This window comes from Lactuca serriola, chromosome 5 (assembly GCF_051521515.1).
Source record: "Lactuca serriola cultivar US96UC23 chromosome 5, Lser_US96UC23_V15, whole genome shotgun sequence".
Lineage (NCBI taxonomy): Eukaryota > Viridiplantae > Streptophyta > Magnoliopsida > Asterales > Asteraceae > Lactuca > Lactuca serriola.
In genome coordinates, this window is record NC_136412.1 from 332,817,417 (window position 1) to 332,824,640 (window position 7,224).

At 35.3% G+C, this 7,224-nt stretch overlaps 1 pseudogene across 5 annotated transcripts; it reads left to right on the forward strand.

The window, feature by feature from the left end:
* Positions 1 to 2,869: 2,869 nt before the first annotated feature.
* LOC145055255 (scarecrow-like protein 34 pseudogene) lies at positions 2,870 to 6,211 on the forward strand (annotated as a pseudogene). Of its 5 annotated transcripts, none has more exons than XR_013685117.1 (3): positions 2,870 to 3,015; positions 3,401 to 5,765; positions 5,994 to 6,211. The product of XR_013685117.1 is annotated as a scarecrow-like protein 34 pseudogene, transcript variant X3 (transcript). The 5 variants fall into 5 exon arrangements; XR_013685116.1 differs by having other exon boundaries at positions 3,001 to 3,129; XR_013685119.1 differs by lacking the exon at positions 2,870 to 3,015 and adding an exon at positions 3,022 to 3,164 and having other exon boundaries at positions 5,953 to 6,211.
* The last annotated feature ends 1,013 nt before the right edge of the window (positions 6,212 to 7,224 follow it).

Sequence of the window (7,224 nt, forward strand, 5' to 3'; positions counted from 1 at the left end):
GTTACATTTTATTTATTTATTATTTAATGAAGAGACTCTTGAACCTCCATAACTTGAGGACAAGTTATGAAGTCATAAAACCATTTAATTAGAACTAGACTCTTCATTTTGTAACCTTTGCCAACTTTTATGAGTTTTATGATTCTTAAATGTGACTTTTCATATAACTTGAGGACAAGTTACAAAAACACACTTTGGAATCAACTCTTAGATTAAAATGGATTGAAATCAACTATTTCACACAACTTTTCTATTAATCTAAGAACAAGATAATTCAAATCATCAATCTTCAAGAAATTAGCATGAACATACAAACTAATACAAATCTTGAAATTATGACAATTATCTTAGAAATTGGATTAGCATGAACATTACCACATCAAAAACAAGTTTATAAGTCCAAAAACATCTTAGGGTAATGTTCCTAGTCCAATTCCAGCCAAAACAATCGAATATATGCTGTCAGGGGGTCCAACTTGTCGAGTGCACGAACCAACTCGGCAGGTTGGATGCATTTTGCCTTGGACTCGGCGAGTCCATTCATGGACTTGGCGAGTCTGCTGTGCAGACAACATCAAAACTCGATTTTTTTCAGCTATTTTTCCAAGTATAACAAGAAAACAAGCCTAGGCTCTGATACCACTGTTGGGTTATAAGCATTCTAACACTCCTAATTGTACATGCAACCCTAAATACCTTGGATCTATGTTTTCTCTATTATACATGCAATTATGAACATCCAAGGTATTATCCTAATCTAGCATACAAAATAATGAATATAACAAGATAGAATACATACCTCTTTGATGTAGTATGTCTTCATGAAGCTTGAGTGCCTAGTGCCTCAAGTGTGACACCTTAAATGGTTCACACAACACCAAATACACTTGGAATAACTTGAGAGAAACTTGAACACTCCTAAAATTGGCTAGCCCTTTCTTATTATTCATAGTGACCGATTTTTCCCAAAGAATATGATCTTATATAGTTGTTACAATTAGGGTAAACCCTAATTGTCATGGCCTTCCATTTCCTTGGATCCATGGGTTTAAATACACCATGGAGCATCCATGGACCATCCTATGATTTTTAGCCCAACTTGATTGTCCATGGAGCATTAGCCCACTATACAAGTATGGATGATTTACACAATCAACCCATATATTTAATTAGTCTTCTTTTGATCACTTAATTAATTCTAGATTAATTCTTGATCAATACTAATTAAATAATCTTATTAATATATTAGAACTTATAATATATTAATCAACCTTAAGTGTTATTTCTCTCATTATAGTCTATCCAAGTGCATGATGTCATGCAACCCAAATGGACCATGCCGGATCGGGTCAAGTCTTACCAATTATAGTTATGGACTTAGACATTAATCCAACATGTTATTGCTACATAACAATCAAAGGTAATTCTCTAAACCCTAATTTCAGTTTAGAATATGTTAGATCCAAGCATTAGGGTTTGCATGAGCACATAGGATGTTCTTATAGCTAAAACCCATCAACATCAACATCTAGAAAATTCATCAAAGAAACAACTTGGGTGATTTATTCACTAAAACACTTCCTACATCCAAATGTGTAAAGATGGTGTGAAATATTAGTATGCAACACTTCAAGGAAATCAAGTGATGTGTCTATAGGGGGAGTTGGAAGCATATTACTTTTTCCTTAGCTAAGTTTTTTCCATAAGGTTTTCTTAGCAAAGTTTTTAACGAGATAATTATTTCCAATGTCTATTATTAATCATGTACCCTTTTTCATTAATAAGAGTTTTTTCCCATGAGATTTTACCTATAAAAGTTTTAACGACACATGATACAATCGTCATTCAAGGGGAAGTGTTATGAAATATTATTTAGTGAACGACCATTAGATTCCACATATTTTCTCATCTATATTCATCATTAGTGAACATTATAATAAACATTATTATGAATTTTATGAGTATAGCTGTCATAACATAATTTACTTTCATCATCTTTTATAAATATAAGACTGAACGGTATGGTGCTTATGAGACCACAATTCCACCTCATTAATGTTGACATTTTTGTCATTTTTGCTAGAAGCTAAAGTGTGGTGTTGGAAGACAAATATTGGCAAAAGATGGTAGAATGAGGAGAGTGAGAGAATGAATTTGAACGGCAAAAGAAGATAGAGAAATCAACAATAGTATGGCGCTAACATATTGCCGCCGACAAAAAAAGAATAAAATGTCGGTGTTTGTCGCAGACACTAGATGCCACGTCGGAATGATGACGACAAAAACGTCATGACATTGTTTAGCCTAAATAGTGAGTAATATGTATCGTAAATGTTTGTTGTTTTTATCACAAAGAATAAAATAAACTTCATGTCATCTCCTACTTTATTTTTTAATTTAGCTTTATATTTTATAATAGCATTTGCTTAGTTCATTGAAAGCATATATTCAGTGTTAGTTGGAATTTATTGCTTGTTTTGCTCTTACTTGCTAAAGTATTCCAAATTTTATAATATTCAGCCGTTCTAAATAAATCATTTAAAAAGCCGATTTGGGTAACATCTCACCAAGCTTGCTCAGGTTGTTTTTGTTAGTAATAGTATCCCAATAACCAAAGATACATTAACAACTTACATATAATTTAAAGAACCTTTAACACATTTGTCTAGTTTAGCTAATTTTAATGTCATAAAATCCCGAGTTTATATTTATAAATTTTTTTTAAAGTAAAAATGCTACTTTTTAATAAATTAACCATAATCACTTTTTTTTTTTTATTATTTTTATTTTATGGTCAAAAGTTTGTTTGGTAAGATAAAGTGGCTCGAGTTTTTTTTAATAATGTTATCACTTGTTTTTTCTCGTCAACTAAGAAAGAGGAGGTCAAGTCAACAAAACCCACGAGGCCACGACTACAACCAAACACAACCACGATCGACTGACTGTAGCCGGTGTAGCCGACGTTCGAGTAAACTCACCTGCATTCTTGATTCTTCGTTGACACGGTTTATAAAGGTACACAACCAACTGCTCCCCATTTCACACCCCTTTCGTGGGAAAACTCTTTCTTCTTTGTTTCTCCAGATCTCATATTATCAGCCCTTCATCCAAACAACTGTTTCTATCTAGGTCTGTGATTTTTGCACTTAGTTCGCGTTAATTAGGTATTGATTCTTCTGTTTCTTATTACTAATTTTGACTGATTCGTTACTAATTAGATCCATCGCTGGATTTTAGGGTTTTTATGTCCTTTTTTATATACGGTCTTATATATGCGATGAGTTGCGTTGTTGAATTCGTACCGTTTTTCAGATGAACTATGCTTATTTCTGGTATATTGTTGTTTCTAGAAATTGTAGTTATAAACTTTGTCTAATTACTTTTTATTTATTTTATCCAGAAGTAGCGGAAACTAAGCATCGATGATTATGGAACCGCGGCATGATGAGTTCTCTGATTACATCAATAGTTTCTCTTTGGATGATGAGAGTATCTTGCCTATCTTTGGTCAGTCGCCAGGCCTTGCTAATGGATACCGATTCAGAGAAGAACCTTTAGATCTCAGCTTTTTAGAAGCTCCTAACAGGGAACCAAATTCTGGCCCCTATACTTCAGATTCCTCTTCACGCATGTCCACACAAGTAGACTCCCCCGATGACTTTTCAGATTGTGTTGTTAGGTACATAAACCAGATTCTCGTGGAAGAGGATATGGAGGCTAAACAGAGCATGTTTCATGACCCGTTAGCTCTACAAGCAACAGAGGAATCATTCTATGAAGCCCTTGTTGAGAAATACCCTCCTTCAAACGTTGAAATCCCCGAAGAGAACTTATTCAGTAGCGCAAGTGACTACAGTACAAACAGTAGCAACTCCAATGATTCTCAATGGCCCGGTGGTGATTCTCTTGAAGCCAAATCATCATCATTTCCACAAACACATTCTCTTGAATACCCTTTGTTGTCTTCGTTTGGCTCTACCACTAGCGTTACCAATGATGGTTTCAGCACATTGAATTCAATGGTAAACACACACATCATTGAAAACATATTCACTGATAACGAATCTATCTTACAGTTCAATAGAGGGATGGAGGAAGCTAGCAAATTCCTCCCTCCTAGTAAACCCCTAGTCATTGATTTAGACAAATACAACTTACCTTCAAATCCAAGACAATCTCCTACAAAAGTGGTTGTCAAGGAAGAGAATGTCGAGACAAAAGGTAACTCATTCAGTGGATTCAGGGGAAGGAAAAAGTATCATCGTGAGGATACCAGTTATGAGGAAGAAAGGAGTAGCAAACAGTCTGCTGTTTTTGAGGAAGAAGTCGAGCTATGTGATATGTTTGATAGAATCGTTTCTTGTACATATAATGAATGTTCTTCCACATCCGTCTCTGAAGAACCACCTAAGCCTGTAGTAAACAAAAAATTACAGCAAAATGGACATGCTCATAGATACACCAGTGGTTGGATTGATCGTTCTTGGGGAGGAAGCTCAGGTGAACCCACAGATGTTAGAACTCTATTGGTAAACTGTGCACAATCAGTTGCTACTGATGATTATATAACTGCAAACGAACAGCTAAACCAAATAAGACAACACGCTTCCCCTTCTGGTGATGCCCCACAAAGGTTAGCTCATATCTTTGCTAATGGTCTTGAAGCACGCTTAGCTGGCATCGGTTCTCATCTTTACATGTCTAAAAGCACCATAAAGATCTCAGCTTCTGAAAAGCTGAAAGCTTATCAGTCTTATATCTCATCTTGTCCTTTCAAGAAGATTGCCATTTTCTTTGCTGGAAAAATGATATACGATGCAGCTTCAACACATTCCACTCTTCATATTGTAGATTTTGGTATTGCATATGGATGTCAGTGGCCTATTCTCATCAAGCATCTTTCAGAAAGGCCCGGGGGCCCACCTAAGCTGAGATTCACCGGAATAGACCTCCCAGACCCTGGTTTTAGACCCTCTGAAAGGGTGGAGGAAACAGGGCGTCGTTTAGCTAACTATTGTGCAAGATTCAATGTCCCATTTGAGTATAACGCGATAGCAATTCAAAACTGGGAGTTGATCAAGATTGAAGATCTGAAGCTACAAAGAAACGAGTGTCTTGCAGTGAACAATCTGATTTCTTTCAAGAACTTACATGATGATTCGGTTATGGAGAGCAATCCACGAGATGGTGTTCTGAAGTTGATTAGGGACATGAAGCCTGATATGTTTGTTCAAACTGTAGTGAATGGATCTTACAGCTCTCCATTTTTTGTAACCCGTTTCAAGGAGGCTCTTTTTCATTTCTCTTCAATGTTCGATATGTTTGATGCTACTTTAGATCGTGACGATGAGGAAAGGTTGAATTTTGAGAGGGAGTTTTGTGGGCGTGAAGCTCTAAATGTGATTGCATGTGAAGGTGGTGAGAGGGTGGAAAGGCCTGAGACTTATAAACAGTGGCAAGCTAGGAATTTAAGAGCTGGGTTCAAGATCAAACCTTTGGAGAGGGCTTTTGTTTCTAAACTGAGGGGGAAGGTGAAAGCAGGGTATCATAAGGATTTTGTGTTTGATGATGATGGGAAATGGGTGTTACAAGGATGGAAAGGTAGGATTCTACGTGCTACTTCTTGTTGGGTCCCAGCTTAGGTTAGGTTAGGAGGAGTCTTCTGTTGTGTTGCTGATTCTGAATGAAAAGGGGGAATTCCTTTGGGCTTTGGGTGCGTCTTTAATGGAGCTCTCCTGTGTGGATGTTTTGAAACTTGACAGAAGGTATGTAATGTGTGGTGGGTTTCTTTTACTCTCTAAAATCATAATTCACGTAACTCTTTTCATAAGTCATGTGGCACTTTTAAAAGAATATATATATATATATATATATATATATATATATATATATATATATATATATATATATATTTTTGGAAGTCATGATTTAAAAATTTTGTGAAATGTGTAGTTGTTTGGGGGATTGAGTTGGTGGGTGTTTAATGTTGTCAGATGATATTTGCTGTGGTGGCTGCTTCTCCTGGAAGTCTGTTTGTGGGTTATAAGAAGAAGAAGAAGAATGACATACAATACCTTATAAGGAACAGTTTTGCGAGCTACATGTAAATTATGCATCGTATCTATCTTGTCATTAACTAGTTTTTACTTAAAACATGGATTGATCATATATATCATGGTCTGTTATATACAATATCCCAGTTGGAACAGAAGTCTTCGTTTTGTGTTTAAGTTGCTTTAAATATTCTAGTGAGATTGTGTGGAATTCTGCAACCTCCACTACTAGGCTTACATAGTGGGGGGATATTTTTAAAGGAGGTTGAATCCATAAAGCAAAGTTTTAATGAAAGGAATCGGATTTGTTAGGAACTTTAGAGGGAATAGGGTTGGTTTGACGATTGAAATTGTTGTGGTGGATCTTGTAAGGTTCACTGTGTTTAATTGATAATTCTGATTTTATGGTTGAGTTACATGAATTTCAGTACGTTACAGTCTACAAGAGGCACTTTAGGTTTTTGTTATAAAAACGAAAGTAGCGTAATGGATGAATGCGAGGACTGTTCAGATTCTTAGGGTTGCAAAAAATGGTGTATTGTTAGTCTGAAAATTGAATAAGGCTACGAAAATGGTGGTTTTAGAAGTTAGAAGCAATTTTTGGTAGTGTTGCAATTTTTCTTGACGCCATGGAGGGAATCCTTTCATCGATCTATTCTACCCACTGTTATATCAGCTTTTTTTTTTTTTTTCTCGATTCCAGTCTTTTTCAATCCAAAAAAACTTATATTTCTCAATCCATTCAATTTTTAATTTAAAAATAAACACAAACTAATAAAACTCATACAAATTTAATTCACAATATATTAATAAAAACTATAAAATTAAGAGTAAATTACACGAATGGTCCCTATGGTTTGGGGTAATTTGCGCGTTTGGTCCCTAACTTATTTTTTTAACTCGGAAGGTCCCTACTATTTGTTTTTGTTACACACTTGGCCTTTACTGTTTGTTTTTGTTACGCGTTTGGTCTCTGTCTTAACTAAAAACATTATTATTTAAATAGGGAAAAATTGTGGGTTATGTAAGGTAAGGTGAGGGGGTGGGGTTGGAGGTGTGTTTATTTAAATAAATTAAAAAATTAATGGCAAAAATAGTCTTTTTAAATAAGACAGGGACCAAACACTTAACAAAAGCAAACAGTAAGGACCTTCCGAGTTAAAAAAATAAG